Below are 27,999 nucleotides of genomic sequence, written 5' to 3' on the forward strand. Positions count from 1 at the left end.
TAGAAAACTAGTAAGTGGACTTGGGTTGTGATAGCACGAAGTAAAAGACCGGTGCGGATAGGAAGCCCAAAGAATAAGAATTATGTTAAAACTAGTTTAAGTAAACCTGAGATTAACCTAGTTTTCCAACTTAGAAAGAAAATCAGAAAAATTGAGGTAGAGAAGAGGTAGAGGCAGCCGCCCATAGGAAGGAGAAGAAAGGATTTCAACAGCAGCTAGGATCAAAGAAAGAATTCATCAAAACTTAAGGTTAGGGGAAGACTTATGTTTAAGAATTGGGTGAATCATAATAGGTTTTATGCTTTCTTTAATTTCTTCCTTTTGATTTCTGTTTGGTGATTTTGTACTTTGGAGTGCAATTTCATTTTGCCTTAATCTGCTATAATTGTGCATTTACATTCTGAAACTTTGCTTTGGAATATTGGGTTATGCATTTATGTTTTGAGTGTGTATATTTTGGGTTGAAAATTGGGCAGAGAAATCAGAAATTCTAACCAGGGATTAGAATCATAAATTAAATGTTATTCCATCACAAAATTAGTTCCTAATTGAATGATAATCATAGAAAATTAATATTAGATTAATTTTTGGGCTGTCTTCTGGGGTTGCTTGAAACTAAAAGATCAAGCTTTAACACTATGATGATATATTGTTATTATATTGCTGGTGGCGTGAATGCCATGTTTAGTCTTTGGGTGGTGTTTTAAATGGGTTACTTTTGAGAAAGTGATGATCTATGAGGTTAGTGAAAGGAAGTTGGTTATCTAATATGTACTTAATAACTAGTTGATGTCATAGAGGTGGACTTTGATGTACTTATTGAGTGTAGTGATAGTTTAGTGAAATTGTAGTACAAACTTACTTACGGTACATGCTACAAATTTGATAGAAAATGTGTATGTGATGGTCTTATATTAGAAAATAGTTAATAGAATTAATTTGAGCAATTAACAACTTGTGAGTTAGGGATGGCGAAGGTTTTTGAGTGACTTTTTAATTTATTAGAACAGTTGGTGTTTGATAAAATGAAACTTAATCACTTTTTGCATAAAATTAGTAGGTGAATGAATTAGTAATTAGCCTAAGTTCTTTTGAATAATAGAGCGTTAGGGGATGTCTATTTTGAAACTTGGGTGTTTATGTTCTTGTAAAAATAAAAATGAAAATAACAATAAAAATAAAATCGGAACCTCAAATCAAAGATTAAAATCAGAAAATTAGGTGTTCTTCAATCACAAAAATTAGCCCCTAATTGACTAGTAATCATAGGAAATTATATTTGGATTAATTTGGGATTGTTTTGGAATTGTTCGGAACTTAAAAATCAAACTTTAATTTTTTGTTCTTTTCCCCCCGTTGTTTGTGCCTATGTTGTTGCTTGCTTCTCGGTGGGATTCAAATCCCGTATGCCGTAGTCGTTGAATTTTTCGTGACTAATGTGTTGGAGAAGTTACTCTGCAACTTGTTTTTCAGTTTCTGAGTAGTGTTGTTATGATAGACATGAATAAGGGGGATATTGGGACTATTTCTCTAAAATTTAGAAGGGTGAGTTTAAGGTTGAGTTAAAACTGGATTGTTTTTTATATCTACCCTTTAACCTTAGAAAGAAACTGGATGATTGTTTGTGAGTTATAAAAATTGTAAAAATAAAATAAAATAAATGAATAATTAGATAAATGAGTATATTGCTGACAGGTTGAGTACTAGTCGTGGGTTTATGTTGACATCCAATTATTACAATGAAGTGGATTAGCATAGTTGTTCATTGAGTGGATGAGTATATGTATAGTTTGAATAAAAATATGTTGTTGGTGAATTCTCTGGATGAAGGCTTGATTAAAACGTGGTTGGTTTCAAATTGAGTAATAAGAAGTCCCCGCCGTAGGTTTGTTGTCGTGTAGTGGAATGACCGAATACAATTTATCTCGGCTTCCAAATTTGTTGTCGTGCAGAGGAATAACCGATTACAATTTATCTCGGCTTCCAAATTTGTTATCGTGCAGAGGAATGTACATTTATGACCTCCGACCCTGGTACCACGTGTATTAGGGAGTTTTGAATTTTTATGACATGGCCTACATTTTGAAGGTGTGAAAACACAAGAAGGGGGGTGTTGAATTGTGTTTTAGGTAAGTTAAAACTTTTTCAAAGTTCTTAACTTAACTAAGCTCGCAGCGGATAAAGCAATAACAATAACCAAGATCAGAGAGAGAAAAGCACACAACAGATTTATATTGGTTCCTCTCACAAAACGAGAGTAGTCCAGTCCCCTTGCACTTTCAAGGGATTTCACTATAATCACACAAGATTACAATTGCTCAAGCACACAAGCAAGAGACTTCTCAAACTTACAAGAGTTAATAAAGTTCGTATATTGTAATACAAATGCTCTTAAGAGAACCTTTAAAATCAAATACAAAGAGTACACAAAGACTTCAGAGTATTTAGACTAAGAGTGAGTTTCTCGGTTCAGAGGTTCAGAGCTTGTACTAGCAGATGAAAGATTGTTCGTGCGTGTGTTGTGTTATCTTGTTATTATTTGCAATCCGCTTCTTCTAGTATATATATAACTGAGAAAGAGTCGTTGCAAAAGTAACCGTTGATGGAGATAACCTTTTGTCTTCATGCATCTGTCTTGATGCAGTTTGGTCGTTACTAAAACTAAGTAAGAGTTTCAGCATCTTTGACCATGTGCAGAGAAGACTTTCCTTATTCAGCTAAGAAGTCAGACAAGTCACGTTCTCCCTTATGGACAGACAAAATGTAAGTAGCTGTTCTGATCAAGGTTGAGAGGTCATTTTCTTCATTGGTAAGAGAGTTGACCTTCAAATACGAATCTTCACACAATCCAAGATATACATCAGAGTTTGATTAACTTCAGACTTTAACAAGTTCTGATGTCTTCATCATCTGATGCATATAACTTCTGAAGATTCTTATCTTCTGAGTTCTTACGAAACTCTGAGAACTAACTTCTGAGTCTTCTTCAGAGCTTGTCTGTATCTAAGTTCTGCACACTTAAAATAAATTTTTAGTATCTTCAATTGTACATTAATACTTTGTTATCATCAAAACCTTAATAGATTTAGGGGCAACAATTTTCAAATCAATTTTGTTCCAACAATCTCCCCCTTTTTTATGATGACAAACATAAGTATTAATTGACAATTGTTGTTAAATTAACTTATCATGTTTCTCTTAGGTTTATGAGTTTTGCAAGCTCCCCATAAGATTGATACTCGATAAAGCCTTAGCTTTAAGTTTTATCCATGATATTTTAATTTAGTATAAGATTAAGTTGTTTTTATAGTGAAATAAAATTCCATATTTTTCTTCAGAGCGAGAGGTTTGCAAGCTCTCCCCGTAAGTCACATAAGGTTAAGTTAGGATTGCACTCTTAACTTATCCTTACATATGAAATTTATTTTCAGTTGTAAAACACTTAGTCTCTGCATAAAAACTAATTAAAACAAATACTTGTAACAAACTTTAGTAACAGCTTTAAGCGTGGTTTCAGATTTTTGAAGCATATCAATTAATGCCTAACTATCTCAATTAATGCGTAACTACTCTCCCTTTTGTCATTATCAAAAAGTAAAAGTCAAATAGTCAAAGATGTAAATTTCAAGACAGTCAAGGGTAAAAGATTGGTTGTTACGAAAAGAAATTAATTTCAAGAGATAAAACCAACGCGCCAAAAACGCTATAAATACGTTACAAAGTATCATTGTCATTCACAACCAAACTAAACAAAAAAAATATCAATCAAGAAAGATGAAAAGGTTTAGCATGAGAATCGCTGAGTTCTGTCGTAAGAAGGAGGAGGAGCGAGAGAAAGATAACAAGAAACAAGAGGACAAAGACAAGAAGAAGCAAGAAGCAGAAATAATCATCATCTCTTCAGAATCAGAATCTGAAGAAGATGAAATAGATGCTGACTACGCTGAGTACTTGGCAACTTATGTTCCTGAGGAGGAACAAGAAGAAGAAGACCCATAACCAATTGAGATCTCCTCAGATGAATCTGAGAAACATTTTGAGATTTCATCTGAATAGACTAGGTTTTCTTTTTCTTGTTGCACTTGTAATCAAGGCGTTCAGCCAAATGTTTTAATAAAAAAAAAATTGGAGTTCTACTTCTTGATGTTCTTTGCCTATTCTCTTTAGTACTTGTTAATGTTTCGTTTGCGCAAAAAAATTAAACAATTAAGAACATGCAAAACCAATATAAAAAATAATTAGAACAAAACCAATGTTTGAAAGTTCAACATCCAAAAAAATCATAACATAAATAAATAAAAATTGTGCAAAGACATAGAGCCCTAGGGTTTAGAGAGGAGAGCAAGAATTTGGTCAAATTTGGCATGAAGACCATCCACTTTAGAATCCAAAGTGTCCACTTTGCCCGCAAGAACTTGATGGTCAGACCTCTGAGCTCCAATAGCTTCCTCGAGAACTTTGAGCTTATCATCCACATCTGAATCCATAGGTGCTTTGCCTTTGTCTTTGTCAGAGGAGGAACCATCATCCTCTGGATATTCTATCAGAAGAACCGACTCTTGGGCTAGCCTCTCTAGCCTCTCTGTTTCAATCCGTTGAGCTTCTAACCGGTTGAGAAGTTCTGATTCCACCCGGCAACCCCTAAGAGCTTGTAGTAGCATTTCATCAGCAGCCCTTCTTACAGCTTCAGCTTCAGACCTTGAAGACTCAGCCTCTGCATGACTGTAAAGAGTCAATCTCTTTTGACTGGCTCTTTCAACAGCTTCCATCATTAACTTTGCAGCTTCCATACCTCGTTGACCAATCTCTTCCTTTATTTCTTGACCAATAACCTCCAGAAGATCACTCAGCTTGGCCTTGAGAGCAAAAATCTCAGCATCCACATCCGAGGGAAACACTAGGAACTTGTTCCTAAGCTCAGATAGCCTCAGAAGATCACAATAAAACTGATTGGATAAGCTATCAAAAGGGTCAGCTGAAGGGTCAGAGGTTTTGGAATATGTGTAAGGGACATTATATGGTTTGGGTAGTTCAGGAGGAGTTTTGATAAATTTGATGGAATGAAGATCTGTTCTTGAAATATAAGATACCACATCCACTTCTGAATCTTTGAAGCGAGAGAATGCTTCATCAAAAATAGAAGAGGACATGACAAGATCATCAAAGGTGAGAGGTGGAGGGCAAGGAGCACAAGTGTGAACACGTACAGGAGATTCATATTCAGCACTTGGGGTTTGGGTTGGTTCAGAGTCCATAGGCTCAGAAATAGGTTCAGAGTCTATTGGCTCAGAATTTGGTTCAGGTGATTTGGTGGGAGAGATTTGTTTTGGTTCATCTGGTTGTGAGTCAGATGTTGGTTTAATTGGTGAGGATGGTGTGGAAGTTGGAGGTTGTTGTTGTTATGGTGATTTGTGTGTGTGAGTGGTTTCATGTGAGAAATTATGAGTGTTTAGGGTGTCAGGGCTAAGGTGTTTTTCAAGTTCTATGAGGGGGTCGTCAGAGAGAACTTGTTTGTCCTTCTGCTTAGACTTATCAGAGGAGGTAAGTTTAGAAACTCCTTTCTTACCTTTCCTGATTAGCTCATCAGTTGAACAACTAAGTTCTTCTGAGTTATCAGAAGATGAAATATTGATGAGTTGAGTGGAGTCAGGGTGAATAGTTCGAAGAGGTTTGGTATAGCCTAATTCCTTATCAGTTTCAGATGAGATCTTAAGAGCTTTACCTTTAGGAGCAGGAGCTTGTTTTTGCTGTAGCTTAGCAGCAAGTGTTTGCTCATCAGAATCTGTCTCTTCAGAGTCAACATCATCATCTAGTTTCAGTTTCCTCTTCTTAGCCCCAGACGATTCTTCAACTACCTTCTCAGCAGGAGCTTCATGCTTATGCTTAGATCTCTGTTCAGCAGCTTGTTCCACCTTAATCTTCTTCTGAGTCAGAAGATCTGCCTGAACTTCTTCCTGAGTCTCAGCTTTTCTCTTGGATTTCCTTCTCCTCATACTATACAGATCAGCAGTTGGCTTCTTAGGCACCATTTCCCTTGTTACTTGATGACCTTCCTCTCTGAGACGATCCAAGTAATTCTGAATGACTTCTTCACAGTTCAGTTCAGAAACAATGGGATACCCATCTATATAGAATGGATCACCAGTGCGAACTTGAAAGTCTTGCTGAGGTTGAACTAACTTTGTGTTGATTATGTGCATCTTGGTCAAGAAGTTGGCTGACAAAACTTCTGGCATGATCTCATTTGCAACAAGTTCAGGATAATGTTTCTTAACCAACTTAACAATCCTGCACTGAAAGAATAACTCAGATAAGAGTCTAGGATGAACAATAGAAGTTCTCCTCTGAGTTTTGCTTAAAAAAATGGCTTCACAAATTCGTTCAAAAAGGTAATCTCCCAGATTAACCTTTTTCTGAGTCAGAAGGAAGTAGATGAGGCGACGATGCGTCCAGGAGATAGTATCAGTACCACCTAATCTTGGACAGATAGATGATATGATAATCTTGAATAAAACTCTGCACTCGTCAGTCATTCCTTTGACTTTCCCTTTCAGAGAGAAATCCGAGAACATTCTGTGAAGAAGATCTTCCCTATACTTTGTCTCCTTTTCAAAAGCATCCAAAATCAAACCCTTGTCATCTAATCCAAGCAGCGCGTTGAAGTGTCCCTTAGTATAAATTAGGTTCATACCACAGATGTTTGACCTAATTTGAGGACCAGTAAACTCCATAAGACCCATTTCTTTCCTAGATTTGCCTTTCAAACTAGGATTCTTCTCAATAGCTTGTTGTTCCCTTGCTTAGCTTCATACTTCGTGAAGATCTTAGCTTTCATCCAGAAATGCTTAAGAAGATCTGGATAGATTGGACCGTTCAACATCTCAAAATACCTTTTCCATCCTTGATGAACAAAGTACGGTTCCACATCAAAATTATTAGATTTCAGACCGTTGAAATCCACCATCTTCTCCGATACTAGCGTGAGTAGAGATTCTTGAAATTCCATTTCATTCCCGGTGTACTCTAGATTCTTGCGAAGATGAGGAGGAATGACGATAGGATTCTTTGAAGTAGACATGATTACCAAAAGTCATCATAAACCACCCACTACCTGACAGGCTCAGGCCACGTGTAAAAAATTATTTAGTAACTGCCATCTTAGTGGACAACGGTTAAGCGGCGAATGTTAAGCGTTTTTCCACTGAGATAGGTCAGAGCCACTGAGTTGAAAAGATCCTATTAGAGGTAAACACTTCAGAGCTTTTGCCTTCAGATGATCTGATGCAGAAGTTCTGACATATTTAACCTCTTGCACTTTAGAAGCCACAAAATATTATTCAGAGATTGAAAACATGTTCAGATTTTTCTTTATAAAATCAAATCTTTCAACAGGTAAGGCTTTAGTAAATATGTCAGCCCATTGATTTTCAGTATCAACAAACTTAATATCTATTATACCTTTATGAACATAATCTCTGATAAAATGATGTTTAATTTCAATATGTTTGGCTCTAGAGTGAAGGATAGGGTTTTTTAGATAAATGAATGGCTGCAGTATTATCACAATATAAAGGAATATTGTGACTGCTTACTTGATAATCTTCTAACTGATATTTCAACCAGAGTAGTTGTGTGCAACACTTAGCTGCTGAAATGTATTCTGCTTCTGCTGTTGATAATGCTATGGTAGTTTGTCTTTTACTAGCCCAGGAGATAAGGTTTTCACCAACAAATTGACAATTGTCACTTGTGGATTTTCTTTCAAATTTATCTCCAGCATAATCAGCATCACAGAATCCATTCAGCACATAATCATTGGATTTCTTATAAAGTAATCCAAGATTAGTTGTTCCTTTCAGATACCTAAAGATTCTCTTTACAGCAGTAAGGTGAGATTCTCTAGGATCTGACTGGAATCTTGCACATAAACAGACACTAAATAAAATATCAGGCCTTGAGGCTGTTAGATAGAGTAAAGAACCAATCATACCTCTGTAGATCTTTTGATCTACTTTTCCTTCATCTTCTATTTTGCTCATGTTGGTTGTTGAGTGCATGAGAGTGTTCATTATCTTGCAGTCATCTAAGTTGAACTTCTTCAGGAGTTCCTTAGTGTATTTGGTTTGATGAACATATGTTCCTTCCTTCTTCTGATTAATTTGAATTCCAAGAAAGAACTTCAATTCTCCCATCATGCTCATCTCAAATTCGTCCTGCATTATCTTAGAAAAATTCTTGCACAAAGAGGCATTAGTAGAACCAAAGATAATATCATCAACATATATTTGAATAATTAAAATGTCTTCTTTGGTTGTTTTTCTGAAAAGTGTACAGTCAACTTTCCCTTTCTCAAAACCCTTTTCAAGAAGAAAATTACTGAGTCTGTCATACCAAGCTCTTGGAGCTTGTTTCAGACCATACAGTGATTTCTTAAGTCTAAAAACATGTTCTGGGTTTGAGATATCTTCGAAACCAGGAGGTTGTTTTACATACATTTCTTCAGAAATAAAACCATTTAAGAATGCACTTTTAACATCCATTTGATATAAAGTTATTCCATGATTAACAGCATAAGATAAAAGTAACCTGATTGATTCAAGTCTACCTACTGGTGCAAAAGTCTCAGTATAGTCAATCCCCTCTTGCTGACTATACCCTTGTGCAACCAGTCTAGCTTTATTTCTTACCACTTCACCTTGCTCATTCAGCTTGTTTCTGAATACCCATTTTGTTCCAATAATGTTCTTGTGTGAAGGTTTGGGCACCAGAGTCCATACATCATTCCTTTGAAATTGATTCAGCTCTTTTTGCATAGCTACAATCCAAGCATCATCCTTTAGAGCTTCATCAATTTTAGTAGGTTCCACCATATAGATAAGTCCAACTAGAGATTCTTCACTTCTAAGTTGAGATCTTGTCTTTCTTGGACTATCTTTGTTGCCTAGGATCAGTTCCTCTGGATGAGATGATTTGTACTTGAAAATATTCCTTGGGGGTTCATCATCTTCAGACTCATCTACAGCAGGTTCAGGAGCTGCTTCATTGTTTTGAGGCTCAGAGTCTATTGGAACTATCATGTTCAGAGGTTCTTCTGAAATAGGATGTTCTGAGTAGTTTGGAATGTCTGAGTATTGATCCTCTGATACCTGAAATTTAGAAAATCCTTCCACAAGCTCTGACACTTGGTCAGACTCTTTGTCATCAAACTTGACATGCATAGTTTCTTCCACAGTATGTGTTTCAGAAATATACAGTCTGTATGCACTACTACAATTTTGACATATAATAGCGCCAATTTAATAGCGCTTTTATGTAAAACGCTATTAAAAATTACACCCAGCGACTTATGACAGCGCTTTTTGGTCGGGCGCTATTATAGATATTGCTTATAATATCGCTTTTTGAATAGACGCTATTATAAGGTGCTAATTAAAAAATAACGGAGGCATTTAATAGCACTTTGTGAATAAACGCTATTAAAGGGGTAGTCCTTTTTTAGCGCTTTTTGTTAAGCGTTATTGTAGGATTCTTTATCAAATAAAAATAAATAATGTAACAAAAAACAACGCAAAATTCACAAAACCCATCACGCGTTTCATCAAAGTTAAGTCATCTTCTTCTCTCTATCGAACTCATCTTTCTTCTTCTCTCCCCAGCAGTTCACTTGAACCCTAGAAACCTTTGTCTTGTCCGTTCTTCTCTCCGTCAAACTCATAAACTGTCTTTTCTCAGTTAAACTCACATGAACCCTAGAAACCTCCTTGTCTCCATCGTTTCCCTCCTTGAACCCTAAAAGAAAAATCAGTTGAACCCAGAACTCATAAATTCTAAAAATAGCAACACAGTGCTCAAATTTTCATCTACTCTGTTTTCGTTATCAAGCCTCCCTTCTCCCTCGCTGCGAACAATTATACGAAACAGGTCATTCCTTTGATCAATTTCTTTCTGCTTTTGTTCATGTCCATTCTTGTTTTCACTTTTCAATTTTACCTGAGTTGTAGAAATTTGATGTTGAGCCCCATGCTCAATTGCAGATTTCTTTGAATTTTTTAGCTCTGACTACTGTAGGTTGCCTCTTCTTCCTTCACTTTTGCTTGCTTTGTGGTATGTTACTACAATTGATTTAGGGTTTTAGGTGTTTGGTTTGTGTTTGCGGTTTGTTAGTACAATTAATTTAGGGTTTAAAGCAATTTTTTTGTATTTGTGGTTTGTTACTTGGTTATTTTTCATATTTGGATTAGTGAAGTTCACAAGGAATATATTTCATATATATTAGAATTAGAACTTTAAAAAAAGATACTTTGAAATCAAATTGAATGGAGGATAAAACTATGCCTACCATGTTTGATTTCTTATCATGCTTTACAAGTTGTGAATTTGGCAAACAAAATCTTCAAGCTGTGAGGCTTAGTGTTTTAGCTACTGATGTTCTATATTTTTGTGTTGCTACCATTTTTTGATGTGGTTGTGCTTCTGCTTGTGTGTTTTTTTACTATACCAAATGCATTAGAGCTTTGTATTGGATTTGTTTTTGTAGCTTTAGAGGGGGGTACTTTGTTTGGCTGCAACTTTTGAATCACTTTCGAGCCACGGACAGTTCCAATTCTTGTTGCGTGCAATTTCTATAGCAATGATCAATGCCATGATCTCCGTGTGATGACAGAGGGGCCATGGTTTTCACTTAATTTTTGTGCAAAACAGCCCCTAAACCTTGTTGTTTGGTCGCAAAATAGTCCGCCACAAGCAGCCGAGTCATTCGTTATTGATCCATCTGTATTTGCCTTCATCCATCCGAAGATTGGAGACCGCCAAAGCACCAATTTATTCAATGATGCAGCTGCTGGCTTGGGCGCAAACTGGAACTTCTGCAGAATCGCATTTTCTGCTGCGTTTGACAGCCCGGGAGCCAATGACGCGCTCAGATTGCTTGCCGTTAAATTTTTTTATTGTGCAGCGTTCATATATAGTTCTCTTTGCGTTTCTGAAGCGAATGCCATTTCTCGCCAAACAAATGGAATGGAAAACATGAAGAACCACGGCTGTAGCAATGTTGGGAAGGAAAACACTCCAATTTTCGTCAAAGCTTTCAAATATCGAATGAAAACTTGATTTTGTTAATAAATGAATTGTAGTCATGCCTCAAAGCAAATGAAGAAATAACAGATTCATTTCGATCCCGGGGATATTTTGTCCAGGTAGTTTTGTTGTTGTATTTTTGTTTGCCTGCAATCCTTTCTGCAATGTATTCTGATGGTTCTAGATTGTCTAATTAGTTTTTGTTTTTGGCTAGTTATCTTTCTAATTAGAACATCTTGATGATTTAGGTTTCTCCTCTTCCTTTTAAAGTCATTGAGAAAGTGTTAAAGGATAATCTCGGACCCGATTTCTCTAAGATGTAAGTTACACTCACTAACTGAATTTTGATTTTATGAACCCTCTATCTTTCATTGTTATCTTATATGAGCTTGTTTGTATTAGTATTTGGTATATTTTCTATTCATATATATGGTTCCTGACTTAAAATAGAGTTTAATTTCCTTGAATCAAGCTAGTAATTTCAATTATGTTATAGGTTGTTTCAAGTGATTTTAATTTACTTTAAGGAATTAGTGTTCATAGATTCTTCTCTGTATCGTCTCTTAATTGATATTAGAGCTTTTGATTGCGAGACCGCACCCTTCAAAGTTCAAACCCTCTTAGCGAAGTTGCTCCCCTTCAGTTTGTTCTTTTTTCTCTGCTCTGTGACAAATTTTATGCTCTGTTTGATTGTAATTTCCGCAGGTGTTTTGATGGAGTTTGTGGCTATCAATAATAAATCATGGTCTAATGGATATAGGTATTTGAGTTGTTGGCCTCTGTTTTAGGCGCTAGATCTTTCTTTTAATATTTCTTTCTCTTACAGGTTCATTCAGCACCGTAGCAGAGATCTTGTGTATGGTTTGAGGTGCAAGGAGAAAGGCTTATGTTATTGTTTTTTAGTCTTGTAATTGCTTTAGCTAAGATTCCTGCCTTGTTTCTTCTTTGGTTCCCGTTATTGCAAGTTTTTGCTTGAATCAATTGAAATGTTTATATTTTTAGGTGTTTTTGTGATGCTCCCAGGGATGATATAGTCAAATGGACAAGAAAATTAAAGAACCAGTACGCCTGTTATTTAGACATGAACATAGAGGAGAAGCAGATATCTTGTATATGATGTATTTGTGATGCTGAAAAGTCCATACGATGTTCAATCAATTATTTCTCTTAATGTTTTTTTCTTGTGTTATTAAGTGCTTGATTTTAGTAGATAGGGTGGTGTAATTGTGTCAGATTAGTGGCATGCTACTTAACTTGTGTCATCATACAAGTGTTGTAATATATATTAATTTATATTGTTTGAGAATCTTAACCAAAATTTTGTATGGTACATTGTTTGAATGACTTATGTAGTGTGTTTGAATTTTAACCAAAATTTCTGATTAATAAAATTTGTGTAGCTCATTTTAATTAAAAAAATATTTTTTTTTGAAAAAAAAGAGAGCTTTAATAGCGCTTGTTTGAAAAAGCGCTATTAAACGTAGACCTATAATAGCATTTTAGAGCATGGGCGCTATTAAAGATATGACTATAATAGCGTTTTCAAAATAAAGCGCTATTAAATCTCATTCCCGAAGCAATCTCAGGCAACGCTAGTTTACATATGACAGCGCTTTTCAACGGAAGCGCTATTAAATGTCCATATATGATAGCGTTTTAAAGCGCTGTTATAGGCACTCAGACATATAATAGCGGTAGCAGTAATAGCGCTTTTAAGCGCTATTAAAAGTCAAAACAAGCGCTATTAAATGCCCTTTTTTGTGGTAGTGATGCTTTTGAGCATTCAGAGTATCCTATAAAGATACCCTTATAAACTCTAGCATCAAATTTCTTAAGATGAACTTTATTGTTTAGAATGTAACAGGTACATCCAAACTGATGAAAATAAGAAATATCAGGTTTCCTTCCCTTGAACAGTTCATAAGCTGTTTTGTTCAACTTAGATCTGATATAGATTCTATTTTGAACATAACATGCTGTGTTTACAGCTTCTGCCCATAAAACCTTTGCTACATTTGTTTCGTGCATCATGGTTCTGGCCATTTCTTGCAGAGTTCTATTCTTCCTTTCAACAACCCCATTTTGTTGAGGATTTCCAGGAGAAGAGAATTCATGCAATATGCCATATTTTTCACAAAAGGTTTCAAAAGGTTCATTTTCAAACTCCCCACCATGATCACTTCTAACTTTTAAAATGGTGTAGCCTTTTTCATTTTGAATTTGTTTGCAGAAGATGCTAAACTCATCATAAGCTTCATTTTTAGTTCTTAGGAATTTCACCCAAGTCCACCTATTGTAATCATCCATAATTACTAATCCATACTTCTTACCATTGATAGAGGCAGTGTTAACTGGCCCAAACAAATCAATGTGAAGAAGTTCCAATGGTCTTGAGGTAGAGACAATGTTCTTAGGTTTAAAAGAGGATTTAGTAATTTTTCCTTTTTGGCATGAACCACAAAGTGTGTTTGAGTGATATTTAATTTTTGGCAAACCTCTGACAAGATCAAGCTTGCTAAGCTTAGAGATTAACCTCCAGTTAGCATGGCCCAACCTCTTATGTCAGATCCATTTTTCTTCACTCAATGTCAAAAGACACACCACTTTTTGTTCATTCAAGTCAGAAAGATTGATTTTATAAACATTGTTCTTTCTCATTCCTTTGAATACTATGGATTTGTCAGATTGTTTTAATACAGTATATGATTCCTTATCAAAAACAACTACATAACCATTGTCGCAAAATTGACTTATGCTCAATAGGTTATGTTTAAGTTCATCGACAAGCCAAACATCATTAATAGACAAAGAAGAATTACCAACTGTACATGTACCTATGATTTTCCCTTTTTGGTTACCACCAAAACCAACAGACCCTCCATCTTTGAGAGTTAGCTTTGAAAATAATTGTTTCTCACCAGTCATATGCCTTGAGCATCCACTGTCCAGATACCATGAATGATTCATGAATCCTCCTTGAGTGGTGAGCTGTATGACAAACAATTTCAATCATTGCGATAAAACTCTTCATCGCAGTTAATAATAAAATCATCCCAATACTCGTCTTCTTCTTTCCTAGATGGCAGATCTGAATGATACATGATTTCAGACTTTGGTACCCATTTGCTTCTGGGTCCAGATTTGTTAGTCCTTAAATGCTTGCTTTGTTGTTGGACATTAGAAAAGGACTTTGGTTTGGAATAATAACCTTTTTGAAATTTTTGTTTAGCTTGATAATTGTTATTATTCCAAAACTTAGATTGTTTATGATTCCATAATTTATATTGATCACCAATCCATTGATTTGATTGGTTGTATCTTCTAATTCTAGAGTCATAAATAACCTGAGTTTTGTGTTGCTTCTGAGGTCTGAGATTTGACTCTTTTCTTTTAAAAAACCTTGAGTTCTTAGGCTGATTTGCTTTAGGTCTTGAAGTCACCTTGGCTCCAGAAGTTGAGGCATCAGATTTTAAAGTGTTCAGAACATCTGATTTAATATTCTCAGACTCTGAACAACTTCTATCTTCTGAGCTCCTCTTTCCAGAACCTGAGGAACTTGGTTCCTCTGAGCCATCAGCTTCAGAATCCTTTAAGTCAGCAGTCTCATCATTCAGAGCACCAAAGTTCTTTCCTTCTTCACTCTGGGGTACTACATAGTACGCCAGAGATTTTCCAACTCTTTTGGCAGAGGTTTTTACCTTTGAATATGTTCTACCATATTCAAAACCAACTCCCTCTCCACGATGTCTCATGACATTGTAAACTAAATTGGCAGCCTTGCTCTTTCCAATATTGAGGTGCACAAACTGTTGAAGAGTCATTTCCTGCTCATCAACTGGTTTGTGGCAAACAGCACAGGCTTTTTCAAGATCAGTTACTCTGTCAAGAGTTTGCTGATACAGACCTTAAAAGTGACCTTCCTGATCATTCAAGGTATTAAGTTTTTCTTGTAAAAGTTTTTGCTTGTTTAATACCTTGAGATGCTTCTCAATAACTTTGTTAAGAGCAGTTATGAGTTGAGATTTAGAGCAGTCAGAAAATACCTCATCAGCAACTTCTGAATCTGATTCTGGCTCATCATCTGAGTCTATATCTGAGTCCGTTGAGGCCATGAGTGCTAGATTAGCTTCTTCATCCTCTTCAACTTCCTCTTCAGATGATAGCTCTTCAAATGTAGCCATCAGACTCTTCTTCAGCTTACTTTTGAATTGTTGCTTCTTTGAATTGTACCTTTTACTCTTGTCTTTGGAAGACATTTCAGGACAGTCAGCAATGAAGTGTCCTGACTTCTTGCAATTGAAGCATTTCCTTTGTTCTTCCTTCTTGCCACCAGATTTTCTTGAGCTATTACCTCTGAAGTTCTTTTTATTGAACCTGGCCCATTGCTGAAACTTGGTGAACATAGCAAATTCATCATCTCCCATATCTTCCTCTTGACCATCTGCAGATGATTCCTCCTCAATGTCAAGAAGCCGAGTCTTAAGAGCTTTGGAAGAAATCCTAGTTAACTGTAAGGCCACAGACTTGGACTACTTCTGAGCTGCTGAGTCAGCATTCAGAACCATCTCATGGCTTCTGAGATTGCTTATCAGGGCCTCAAGACTCATATTCTTGAGATTTTGAGCTTTCTCATTTGCAGTGACTTTGGGTCTCCATGCAAGAGGAAGACTTCTCAAAATCTTCTGAACATGGTCATAGGTGGTGTAACTTCTCTTCAGAACTTTGAGACCAGATACAAGAGTTTGAAACCTTGTAAACATGGTTTCAATATCTTCAACTTGTTTCATGGTGAAAAGTTCATACTGTCTTATCAAGAGACTAGCCTTAGCCTCTTGAACCTTCTCATTACCATCATAAGTTGCGCACATAGAATCAAAAATAGATTTAGCAGAGGATTTGTTCTCAATCCTGACATAATCCTCATGCCTGATAGCACCAACAACAATATCCTTTACTCTGTGATGCTTAGTATAGAGCTTTAGGTTAGCTGGTGTAAGTAACTTTCTGTGCTCAATGGATAACCTTCCATGTTCATTCAAGTGCTCGAAAGTTACTCCCAGCTCAACCAAGTCCCATAACTCATGATCAATAGCAGTGATGTTACTATAAAGCCTTTCCTTCCACCATTCAAATAATGAAGCATCACCATTGAATACAGGGGCTTTTCTGTTGCCACTGTGTTCATATGATTCATTATTCAAATAGTCATGACCAAAAGCAGCTCTACCACCACTGCCTTCACCAGCACCACTAGTACCAGCAGTACCAGTTCTAGATGTACTTTCTTCTCCAAACATGATGTTTTCACGATCTTTACTGTCTCACTGTTAAGTGAAAGTAACAGACCAGAGCTCTAGATATCAATTGAAGGTGTGAAAACACAAGAAGGGGGGGTTGAATTGTGTTTTAGGTAAGTTAAAACTTTTTCAAAGTTCTTAACTTAACTAAGCTCGCAGCGGATAAAGCAATAACAATAACCAAGATCAGAGAGAGAAAAGCACACAACAGATTTATACTGGTTCCTCTCACAAAACGAGAGTAGTCCAGTCCCCTTGCACTTCCAAGGGATTTCACTATAATCACACAAGATTATAATTGCTCAAGCACACAAGCAAGAGACTTCACCACAATGCTCAAGCACACAAGCAAGAGACTTCTCAAACTTACAAGAGTTAATAAAGTTCTTCTATTGTAATACAAATGCTCTTAAGAGAACCTTTAAAATCAAATACAAAGAGTACACAAAGACTTCAGAGTATTTAGACTAAGAGTGAGTTTCTCGGTTCAGAGGTTCAGAGCTTGTACTAGCAGATGAAAGATTGTTCGTGCGTGTGTTGTGTTATCTTGTTATTATTTGCAATCCGCTTCTTCTAGTATATATAACTGAGAAAGAGTCGTTGCAAAAGTAACCCTTGATGGAGATAACCTTTTGTCTTCATGCATCTTGAAATTCTGGTATCACTAGAATGATGTTACCGAAGATGTCCCAACAACTACTTTATGAATAATGTTGTTTCTATTGTTGGCACATCTTATAACATATAAAAAACTGACAGAAAATAAATAAATGACACAAGTAATTGTTAACCCAGTTCAGCCAACTGCCTACTCTGGGGGATACCAATCCAGGAAGGAAATCCACTAATAGCTCTAGTTACTAAGACCTCCAGCAAACCTTAGGATTTACGCCTTAAACTAAGACCTCCAGCAAACCCCTAGTTTACGCCTTATAACCTCGACACTACTCATGCAACTTCTGCCTAGGAACTCCTAGACATGAGATCCCATCTCACTTCCACTCACACAACACAACCTGTGTTGATTATACAATGTTGGGAATGATGTGGCGACAACTTGCCAAGACAACACTTCACTTTTGCTTAAAAGCTTCAAGTGAATCACACACGGTAAACTCCGTACTTCAAAGCTTAGGAGTAACCTTAAAATAACAAACTTACTTCTTAACTCGTGTTATAGAATCCACAAGCAAGAATTACAATCAAATAATAAAAGACTCAACAAAGACTCAATATGTGTAACTAGTACTTTTCCAATGAGATACTTAGCCTTGAGCTTTGTCTTCGTATATATAGTATAGTAGCACGCTCTTCTAACTTCAGAAAGAATAGGACGCTCCTTGTAGCTCATAAAAGATGATCTGATTCTCTTTTGATTTTCATCAAGAATGAATAGAAACTTTCCAAAAGTGTTTAAGGGACTTTCTAGGATAAGTGTGATCATACCGTTGTACCATTAAGTCTTATCTTATCCTTAAAATTCCTGATCAGATCAAATCTCCATTAAGCGTGCTCTTTAAGTGGATTTCCATAAATAGCAGATGCTCTCATAAATGCGCGAGATTTGCGCGAGATTTCCTTGATACAGTATGATGTTGTAACATGTTTTCCAACATCTTGTTAGTATATTTGTTTTAGCAAAATTAAGCCAATTCAAATATCCAACAATCTCCCCCTTTGGCAATTTTTGGCTAAAACAATTTCAGGCCATTACCTTTGAGAGATATAAAAAGCGCAATCCTTCAAATCACTATGGTCACACAAAAGAAGGAATGTTAGAGCATCATTTAAACAAAATTTCACATAGGTGAAAAATATATGCATCAGAGGCAGCAACAGCGGAGTTATCATCAAATAGCCTCGAGCAAAATAAAACGTGGTATCAGAGCAAATGATTAATCATATCATATGTCATCAAAGATGTTGTGACATATGGGAGCACATCTTCTAGCACATGTTCGTCCAATCAGGGCAGCATCCATTCAGTAGCAAACTCCCCCTGACTTCATCAGCTTGTGCATCATCTCAGGGTAAAAAAAATTACTCCCCCTGAATACTTGCTTACTGCTACTTAAAACATGTCATAACAAAAGACATAACAACATGTAGCAGAAACAAACAAACCAAAATGCTACTCCCCCTTTTTAGCCACAAAATGTGCCAAAACAGGAAAGTAAAGTATCCAAAGTGCAGAATTTAAACAAAGTACAGACCATGCACTCAGAAGGTGCTAAAATCCAGGGCACAAAAACCCACAAACCAAATAACAAAGTGCAGTAAAAACATTAAAAAGATTACAAAATCATTCATCATCACTGCTATCAGAGTCTTCATCCTCATATGTAGCAGTATCATAGCCTTCATCATCCTCTGCATTGTTTTGATCACCTGTAGCAGCCATATTTGCACTAGCTTTGACAGGTACTTCATCAGCTTCCAATCCTTCAATCATCTTCAAGAACACTTTCTTCCTCTCCTCAAGCTCAGCTTGCTGTTTATCAATGTCCTGACATTGAATTTTCAAACCAGCAATAATCTCCTTTTTGGTCATAACACCAGCTCCAGCAGCAGATGTCCCAACATGATCAGTAACATTGTGATTACCAAATAACTTATGATGAAAAGTAAAACCAGATTCCCTCTTCTTTGGTGTGTCAGTCACAACCTTGATGTCTGGATATTGGGTCAAGATAATTCCACATAGCAAAGATGGAAATGCTATTGGCATCTTCACAGCAGTTGATCTAATATGCTTAATGGTTTGATCAAAAATAAAGGTCCCATAGTCATAGTCAACCTTGGTTCCTACAGCATATATAAATCTACCCAGGTTGGTTGCAACATTGGTTGCATGCTTAGTTGGCACCCAATTGGTTGATCCTATCCTATTGAGGATGGCATACTTGACATTCAACTTACTAGTGGGTATCAGCTTCTTTTTGGGCCAGACCTTAACCTTACCAGCAGTTATTTCAGTACTCACAACATCATTTGCAACCTCTAATTCAGCCTTAGGTTCTACAGACCTACCTAAGTAATTATTTATGACAACAGGAGAAAAATTGATACATTTACCTCTGACAAAAACTTTGTGGTAGTCCTTGCTCAGTGGGTTATCACATTCTTCAGGTATGTTCACAAAAAATTCTTTCACCAGCAGCTCATAGCAGGGACTGAAATCACAGACTGTCTTCATCAGACCAGCTTCCTTGATGTAGTCAAAGATGTCTTGACATTTCAGAGCATCTTTGGTCAATTCTCTTTCAACAGCCAATCTCCTTTGGTAGATATAGTCCCATCTCAGTGCAAAAGCAGCACGATGAAAAGAGATGTTGTCACAGGGGGCTTCTTCAACACCTTGAGAGGCCTTCTTTGCAGTAGACTTCTTAGGGTTGGGAGATGAGATTATGGTAACATCTTCAGCAGCATCATAATCTGAGTCACTGGATGACTCCTTCTTCCTCTTCAGTGTATCCTTTTTCTTGCCAGGAGGGGATAGAACTTTACTCCAACCTTTTACAGGTCCAACACTTTTTGTTTTCACTCTTGGTGCAGGAGTCTTGCTTGCAGTGGCCACAGCCTTCCCTGTACAGCTTCTCAACCTTTTTGTTATACCAGTTGATTTTACAGCAGTCTTGGTGGTGACATAATCATCAACATCTACTACATCCTTTTCTTTTTCCTTCTCAGCTTCTGCAGATTTGTCAGCTTCAATCTCTGGTTCTTCTGTGGGTATGGACTGGTTGCTTTCTTCAGACTGAGTGTCCCCTTCATTATCAGAAGTACCCTCATCAGCAGTTCCAGTTTCTTCATCTGTGGACTCAGATGTTGTGTCAGTTGTCTCAACATCTTTTTCAACAGCAGCTTCCTTCACAGGTTCTTCCTCAGCAGTTTCAACTTCCTCTTGCTCATTCAGAGATGTTTCAACATCTGTCATGACAACTTCTTCAGTAACAACAGGGGTTGATTTTTCAGCCACCATCTCAGCAATTGTTGGTGATTTATTAGCAGTTTCTGTTTCAACCTCTGTAGGAGTGTCTTCCATCTCAGTTTCAACAGGCATAGAATTAAGATCTCTCTTTTCAGCTTCAGATCCCAAATTTTCTTGACTAGGGTTACCAGCAGTTGAAATAATTGTTTCAACAACTTCAGACACAGGTTTAGGGTTTTGAGGTTCTACTTCAGTTGCTTTCGCAGATGTGTTAACATTTGATTCAAAAACCAAATCAGACATAGAAAGAGAAAACTTAGATTTATAATCCCTTCTATTCCTTTTAGAAGTTCCTTTCTCAGATTTATTACCAGATGGAGAGATAACATCACTTACTTTTGGAGTTTTCTTCTTTTCAACTGATTTTCCCTTCCCTTTCTTCTCAGCAACACTTGATTGAACTTTGGGTTTGGAAGCACGAACAGTTGTAACCGGTACAGCATCCTTGATGATTAGAGCAGATTCGATCTTTGCCTTTGATCGAGTAGAACGTGCAGACTTTGTTGTTTGCGATGATTCAGACATGTTTAGTTGAAGTTTTCTGAGGTTTGAGAAGATGAATAGATGGAGTTTGACGAGAGGAGTGTGAGAATAGGGTTCACGATCAAAAGTTAGAATTTGGAAGAAAAAGCATTGATTGCGTGTAATGACATATTTAAGGGAAGTGTGTAATGAGTTCCCTAAATTAGCGTGCATTGATGGATAGGAGAGAGAGCGGTTTCCTTTTGCACGCCACAACTGCAATAACTGCTATGCTTCTTCATGCAGGCAAATTCCTAATTTGCCCCTTAAAAACTCAAACTGATTTGCGTCAAGTGCCTTTGTAAAAATGTCAGCTAGCTGTTCACTTGTACCAATATGCTTAAGTTCCACGCAATTTTCTTCCACAAGGTCTCTAATGAAATGATGCCTAATGTCTATATGTTTGGTTCTTGAGTGTTGAACTGGATTTTTTGATATATTGATTGCACTCAAGTTGTCACAATATAATGTCATGACATCTTGGTCGACATTATATTCTTTCAGCATCTGTTTCATCCACATCAACTGGGAACAACTGCTTCCTGCAGCTATGTATTCAGCCTCTGCAGTAGATAGAGACACACAATTCTGCTTCTTGCTGAACCATGAGATTAAATTATCACCCAAAAAGAAGCATCCTCCTGAAGTACTCTTTCTGTCATCAGCACTTCCAGCCCAATCTGCATCACAATACCCTACCAAAGTTGAGTTCTTTGTCTGGGAATACAGAATCCCATAATCACTGGTGCCCTTTATATACTTCAGAATCCTTTTGACTTGTACAAGATGGCTCATCTTTGGCTTGGCTTGATATCTTGCACAAACACCAATAGCAAAGGTGATGTCTGGTCTACTAGCTGTAAGTTACAAGAGACTGCCAATCATGCTCCTGTATAGGCTTTGGTCAACATCAATGCCATTCTCATCTTTGGTTAGCTTCAGATGAGTAGCAGCTGAAGTTCTCTTGTGTGCTGCAGTGTCCATTCCAAACTTCTTGATCATATTCTTCGCATACTTGCTTTGAGAAACAAATATGGTGTCTTCCATTTGTTTGACTTGCAGACCAAGGAAGTATGTTAGCTCACCTACCAAACTCATTTCAAACTCTGATTGCATCTGTTGTACAAAATGTTGCACCATCTTTTCAGACATACCTCCAAATACTATGTCATCAACATAAATTTGGGCAATCATCAACTTCTCTTCCTGTTCTTTGACAAACAAGGTTTTGTCATGGCCTCCTTTTCTGTATCCTTGACTAACAAGGAAATTTGTCAGCCTCTCATACCAAGCCCTTGGAGCTTGTTTCAGTCCATAGAGCGCCTTCTTCAGCTTGTACACATGATCAGGATTGACAGGATCTACAAAACCTTTTGGCTGCTCCACATAAACCTCTTCATGCAAGTACCCACTAAGAAAGGCACTCTTGACATCCATTTGGTACAGCTTAAATTTGAAGATGCATGCTATACCAAGGAGTAGCCTAATAGATTCCAGTCTTGCTACAGGCGCAAATGTTTCATCAAAATCAAGTCCTTCAACCTGAGTGTACCCTTGAGCCACTAACCTTGCCTTGTTTCTTGTTACAACACCATTTTCATCTGACTTGTTCTTGTACACCCATTTTGTGCCTATGACATTAACACCATTGGGTCTAGGAACAAGATCCCACACATCACTTCTTCTAAACTGAGTTAATTCATCTTGCATGGCTTCTATCCAGAACTCATCAGTGAGAGCCTCTTTTACATTTTTAGGCTCAACCTTTGAGACAAAACATGAATTAGTAACCACTTCATTTGTCCTTCTTGTAGCAATTCCCTGGTTAGGATTTCCTATGATGAGATCCTTGGGATGGTTCTTTTGTATTCTTATTGAAGGAACTTTACTCACAGGACGAGGTGTAGGAATGGTTGATTCATCATCTGAATCTGATTCCTTTTCTGCTACAGCTTCTTCAGATGTTGGCAAAGTTGTTGCAACATCATCTTCAGTATCAGATGTTTTAGCAGATGTCAAATCATCTATCACAACATTGATAGATTCTATTATTACCTTAGTTCTCTGGTTGTAAACTCTGTAGGCCCTGCTGTTTGTTGAGTATCCAAGAAACAATCCTTCTTCACTTTTAGGATCCATTTTTCTTCTGTGCTCTCTATCAGATAGGATATAGCACTTACTTCCAAACACATGAAAGTGTTTGACAGTTGGTTTTCTGCCTTTCCACAGTTCATATAGTGTAGTAGAAGTTCCAGTTCTGAGTGTGACACGATTGTGAATATAACAAGCAGTATGCATGGCCTCAGCCCAGAATTGATATGGAAGATGTTTTGCATGCAACATCACTCTGGCTGACTCTTGTATTGTCCTGTTCTTCCTCTCAACAACACCATTTTGTTGAGGTGTGATTGGAGCTGAGAATTCATGCTTGATTCCTTCAGAGATGCAGAATTCAAGAAAGCTTGCATTCTCAAACTCTTTACCATGATCACTTCGTATCCTTACAATAGCAGAGTTCTTTTCTCTTTGGAGTTGAAGACAAAGTTCTTTGAATGCATCAAAACTTTCAGATTTGTCTTTTAGAAATTCAATCCATGTGAACCTTGAAAAATCATCTACCATGACGAACGCGTACCTTTTTCCTCCAAGGCTCTCCACTTGCATTGGCCCCATCAGGTCTATGTGTAGCAATTCTAGTACCCTTGTTGTGGTAAGATGTTGCAACTTTGGATGCGACATCTTTGTCTGCTTCCCTATTTGACACTCTCCACATATACTTCCTTCCTCAATTTTGAGTTTTGGAAGACCTCTGATTGCCTCTTTAGCTATTGCCTTTTTCATGCCCTTGAGGTGCAGGTGACCAAGTTTTTGGTGCCACAACTTTACCTCATCCTCTTTGCTAATAAGACATGTGGATAAATCTTCTTCTTTAGGTATCCAAAGATAACAGTTGTCTCTTGACCTTACTCCTTTCATCAACAGCTCTCCTTGCTCATTTGTAACTAGACATTCAGCTTTTGTGAAGTTAACTTTCATGCCTTGATCACAAAGTTGGCTTATGCTGATTAGATTTGCTTTAAGCCCTTTTACAAGCAGCACATTATCTAGCTTTGGTAAGCCATGGTTTGCAAGTTTACCAACTCCCTTGATCTCTCCTTTGGCTCCATCTCCAAAGGTCACAAAGCTGGTAGCATATGACTTCAAGTCTTCAAGATAGTGTTCAACACCTGTCATGTGTCTAGAACAGCCACTATCAAAGTACCAGGTTTCTCTTGAAGAAGCTCTCAAGGATGTATGAGCTATCAGACCTGTGATCTTCTTCTTTTCTCTCCATTCCTGTCTCGTTGCAACATTAGGAAAGACAGGAGTGTAGAATTCTTGATGGATTCTCCTTGGATATCCGTGCAGCCTATAGCAGAAAGGCCTAATATGTCCTTTCCTTCCACAATGATGACATGTCCAGTTATAGAACCTGGGCATAGGATGTCCCATAGGATGTTGCGACAATCCTCCTGACACAAATGTGCTGTTGATTGGAGTATGTATAGTGGCATTGTTGAACTTCATCTGTTGCTTTACTCTTTCATGTTCAAAACCAATGGGCTTAGGTTTCCCATAGTTTTGTTTTTGTAACATTTCTTCAAAGGCATCAGTACCTTTGGTCATCATTTTAGCCACTTTTGTGACTTGATCCAAGTCAGCTTTTAACTTGGTTACTTCTTCACCTTGTTCAGCAACTTTACACAGGAGGTTAGACTTCTCCATTTCCAACTGTCGAATTTGACTACTCTGATCTTTGACCTTAATGTTGAGATTATCAATGTTCATGAGTAAGTCATTTCTCTCAGCTTGCAGTTTGCCATTTATCTTCTTTTGTTTCTCCAATGCTTTGCAAACTTCTATACTTCTATTATGAAGATCTTTGTAAGTAGCAGCTAGTTCTTCATAGGTTACCTCCTCATCACATGATTCTGAGTCAAATACACAAACTCCTGTTAAAGCATTAACAAATTTGGCAGATTCTTCCTCCTCTGAATCCGTATCAGACCATGAAACCACAAGACTTTTCTTTTGCCTTTTTAGAAAGGTTGGACATTCAGGTCTGATATGGCCAAAACCTTCACATTCATGGCATTTCACTCCTCTTTCATCTTCATTTGTCTTTTTCTGAAAGCTGGACTGTTTGTTGTTGTTGAATCGACCATTTGGCTTGTGCCTTTGATCCACTTTCTTCATCAACTTGTTGAACTGTCTCCCAAGCATAGCCATAGACTCAGCTAAGCTTTCTTCACCTTCAGATTCAATTTGTAAATCATCAGCAGCACTTTTTGAAGCAAAGGCTAGATTCTTATCTTTCTTTTCATTCCTCCTGTTTAGGCCAATTTTATAGGTCTGAAGTGATCCTATGAGTTCATCTAAATTTAGACTTGAAAGATCATGAGCCTCCTCAATAGCTGTCACCTTCATATCAAATCTTTTAGGCAAAGATCTGAGAATTTTTCCAACTAGCTCCTCATCTGAGATAGGTTTTCCAAGTGCATCAAACGAATTTGCAAAGTCAAGCACATTCATTTGAAAGTCATGAATGGTTTCTTCCTCCTTCATTCTGAGATTCTCAAAATTTGTTTTGAGCATCTGAAGCTTAGATAGCTTCACTTTCGATGTTCCTTCATGAGCTTTTCTCAGAATCTCCCAGGCATGCTTAGCAGTAATACATCTTTTGACAAGCCTGAACATGTTAGCATCCACACCATTGAAAATTGCATACAAGGCTTTGGAGTTGCCAAGTGCCAAATCATCCTCATCTTTAGTCCATTCATCATGTGGCTTCTTAACATCAGTTTTATTGCCATCTTTGTCAAGAACCATTGGTGGTTCCCATCCACGTAACACAGCCTTCCATGTCCTGCTGTCAATTGATTTTATGAAAGCCTCCATACGAGATTTCCAATAATCATAGTTCTCAGGACCTGTCAGTAAAGGAGGTTTAGACACTGACCCTCCTTCTTTATCCATTGTACCAGAAAGTACTCTCCCTGGAGCTCACCCAAAATAACAGAACAAGGTGCCTGCTCTGATGCCAATTGAAATTCTGGTATCACTAGAATGATGTTACCGAAGATGTCCCAACAACTACTTTATGAATAATGTTGTTTCTATTGTTGGCACATCTTATAACATATAAAAAACTGACAGAAAATAAATAAATGACACAAGTAATTGTTAACCCAGTTCAGCCAACTGCCTACTATGGGGGATACCAATCCAGGAAGGAAATCCACTAATAGCTCTAGTTACTAAGACCTCCAGCAAACCTTAGGATTTACGCCTTAAACTAAGACCTCCAGCAAACCCCTAGTTTACGCCTTATAACCTCGACACTACTCATGCAACTTCTGCCTAGGAACTCCTAGACATGAGATCCCATCTCACTTCCACTCACACAACACAACCTGTGTTGATTATACAATGTTGGGAATGATGTGGCGACAACTTGCCAAGACAACACTTCACTTTTGCTTAAAAGCTTCAAGTGAATCACACACGGTAAACTCCGTACTTCAAAGGTTAGGAGTAACCTTAAAATAACAAACTTACTTCTTAACTCGTGTTATAGAATCCACAAGCAAGAATTACAATCAAATAATAAAAGACTCAACAAAGACTCAATATGTGTAACTAGTACTTTTCCAATGAGATACTTAGCCTTGAGCTTTGTCTTCGTATATATAGTATAGTAGCACGCTCTTCTAACTTCAGAAAGAATAGGACGCTCCTTGTAGCTCATAAAAGATGATCTGATTCTCTTTTGATTTTCATCAAGAATGAATAGAAACTTTCCAAAAGTGTTTAAGGGACTTTCTAGGATAAGTGTGATCATACCGTTGTACCATTAAGTCTTATCTTATCCTTAAAATTCCTGATCAGATCAAATCTCCATTAAGCGTGCTCTTTAAGTGGATTTCCATAAATAGCAGATGCTCTCATAAATGCGCGAGATTTGCGCGAGATTTCCTTGATACAGTATGATGTTGTAACATGTTTTCCAACATCTTGTTAGTATATTTGTTTTAGCAAAATTAAGCCAATTCAAATATCCAACACATCTGTCTTGATGCAGTTTGGTCGTTACTAAAACTAAGTAAGAGTTTCAGCAACTTTGACCATGTGCAGAGAAGACTTTCCTTATTCAGCTAAGAAGTCAAACAAGTCACGTTCTCCCTTATGGACAGACAAAATGTAAGTAGCTGTTCTGATCAAGGTTGAGAGGTCCTTTTCTTCATTGGTAAGAGAGTTGACCTTCAAATACGAATCTTCACACAATCCAAGATATACATCAGAGTTTGATTAACTTCAGACTTTAACAAGTTCTGATGTCTTCATCCTCTGACGCATATAACTTCTGAAGATTCTTTTCTTCTGAGTTCTTACGAAACTCTGAGAACTAACTTCTGAGTCTTCTTCAGAGCTTGTCTGTATCTAAGTTCTGCACACTTAAAATAAATTTTTAGTATCTCCAATTGTACATTAATACTTTGTTATCATCAAAACCTTAATAGATTTAGGGGCAACAATTTTCAAATCAATTTTGTTCCAACACATTTGGGAATTGATTGATTTGATTTTGAAATTTAGTTACCTTGCTATTTGTACTTTTTGTATTGTTTTATGTGATTCATTTTTATTAGCATTTACCATCCGTTACGTATTTATTTGTTTAATTACTTTGCTTGCATTCATCTCAGTTATTGAATATTAGTGCTTACCCTGTTACGTTTTATTTGTTGGCTTGGCCCTACGATGTGCAATCGTAGATTTTCAGGTATAGGGTGAACCTTAAATTTCGCGGTGAAATCCTTTACTCATACTTGAGGTTGACATGTAGACGTCTCTTCTGATACTAGTAACATGGGGGAAAATTCATCTAGTTTTATTTTCAACTTCTTTTATTTCATAAATACCTCATTTGGGAAACTTTGATGTATTATTTTCATCCAAACGACACTTTATTCTATTTCTAAAATTATTCAGACATTATTAAGAGTTTTTCAGTTTAATCAGAGTTTGTATTTCAGACAATTTTATTCATTCCGCTGCGTTGTTTAATTAAAT

At 37.0% G+C, this 27,999-nt stretch overlaps 1 protein-coding gene and 1 long non-coding RNA gene across 2 annotated transcripts in view; both read left to right on the forward strand.

The window, feature by feature from the left end:
- LOC123905174 overlaps window positions 1–27,999 on the forward strand; it is a 35,374-nt gene that overhangs the window by 6,532 nt on the left and 843 nt on the right. The gene's annotated exons all lie outside the window — the stretch shown is intronic.
- LOC123905180 lies at window positions 31–27,944 on the forward strand. Its single transcript, XR_006808347.1, has 2 exons — window positions 31–249; window positions 27,702–27,944. It is a non-coding gene; the product is annotated as an uncharacterized LOC123905180 (long non-coding RNA).

This window comes from Trifolium pratense, linkage group LG1, assembly GCF_020283565.1.
Source record: "Trifolium pratense cultivar HEN17-A07 linkage group LG1, ARS_RC_1.1, whole genome shotgun sequence".
Taxonomy (NCBI): Eukaryota; Viridiplantae; Streptophyta; class Magnoliopsida; order Fabales; family Fabaceae; genus Trifolium; species Trifolium pratense.